The following is a 1,817-nucleotide window of genomic DNA, read 5'->3' as shown; positions in this document are numbered from 1 at the left end:
GAACCCAGACCACTAGTCTACTGTTTTTGGAAGTTTAAGTCCATTTACTAACATTTTATTTTTATTTTTTTATAAATAAGCCTATAGCCTATACTACATGATCATATATTCTGCCATATAAACAGCATAGAAACCATAAAATAATTAGACCACAATTTACTTGCATCAAGCAACTCTGTTGGTATTTATATAGTATTAATATAATTGTTACATTTAATTTATTGCCACACTTTAATATGTGAATTATATTATCAGAAAACTGAACATTTAGTATTGTCAAGGTTTTATTTGTGCTTAATAGATAAAACAACGGCGCGACGCACTAGGGTTTATGGCTGCTATAAATTTGACCTGACACAAGATGGCGCTGTTTTCGACACTCTTGATGCTTCGAATCATTTGCTGGTGGTGTTGTGCAGAATTTCAACCCCCGCCAAATTATTGCCCCCCTAGTATTGGTAGGTTTAGGATTAGTTGTGGGGGAGAGGTTAGGATTAGGGGTGGGGTTAGGATTAGGCAATCAGGTACTGACTTCAACAAGGGCAGTAATAATTTGGCAGGGGGTCGAAAATCGGCACAACACCGGAAAACTCAGGGGAAAGCCTCAGTGCTTCATTTTCCCATCCCTAATGCAGAGCAATATGGGCTTTATTAATATAAAGTAAAACAAAACACAAACAGAAACTACCCTGTGGGGGAAAACACTACATGCTAGACTTGACTAGGTAGGCAGACTCACAGCATGACTGACCAGGCAAGAAACATGCACAACTGGAATCATCAGACAGGCAGGGTAACAACAGCATGCAACGATGTGCAACAACGATCTGGCCCAGGACAGCAAACACAAAGGGAATAAATAGGACAGCAAATAAGGCAGGTAATGAGGGAGGACAGGTGGGGAAATTGAACCAATAATCCAATATCCAAGGCCCTGATTATTATCGTAATGATAAGAGATAATTTAACGGCATCTCTTGTCTCATAACGCTTTGCAAACTCTGCTGTGTGCATTCATGTGTTTTGAAGAAGGCGTAGCTTTGGAGACGTTCTGAAAGGAGGGTGGGATCTCATGCTTTCAAAGCTAATTTTCTATTGCTAGCTCCTGCGATTTTCGGAGGATTGGCGGATTTTCTATTTCACAATGGGACCATGGCTGTCATGCAAGATTTTCTGCCGACAAAGATCTAATATGGCTTCAGACGTCTCTGTATAGTGCACAAATTGTTTGGACTACTACTATGAATCTTTATGCTTTAGTCCCTTTTGTAGTAGCTTGACAACCCCTGGTCCCTCTTTACTTTCATTGAATGGAAGAGTGCAGCTCAGCTCACACATTGTGCTAAACATCTCCTTTTGTGTTGTACGGAAGAAATATAGCCATGGGCTTTAAATGACGTTAAATAAATTATTGAATGTTCACTTTTTTTAGGTGAACTATATCTTTAATGCCTTTCGGATGACCCTGTTTGCTTTGAATTAAACTGGAACCGGCAGTGGGAAAAAGTATGTGCAGCAATAGTGGTTGACCACGACTATTAAAACTAACTTGAATTTGTAAGTGTTGTTTTTGAGCGAGGCTCAAAGTTTTGTGTCAGTTTATTTCGACTGAGCACTGCGTGTTCTTGTCTCTTTCTTTCTGTGTCCTGCCAACCATTCCATGTGTCTGTATCTAATAAACCCCCCAACCTCCTTTATCTCTCTCTTTCTTTCCCTCCCTACCTCCCTCTCTCTTTCTCACTCACTTACTCACCCACTCTGCCCTTACAAGGAAAGGCAGGCAGGGTTGATGTCATAGTTTGAAGAATGTTTAAAGA

This window comes from Scardinius erythrophthalmus (genome assembly GCF_964197995.2).
Source record: "Scardinius erythrophthalmus genome assembly, chromosome: 16".
Taxonomy (NCBI): domain Eukaryota; kingdom Metazoa; phylum Chordata; class Actinopteri; order Cypriniformes; family Leuciscidae; genus Scardinius; species Scardinius erythrophthalmus.
This window is presented reverse-complemented; position numbering follows the sequence as displayed.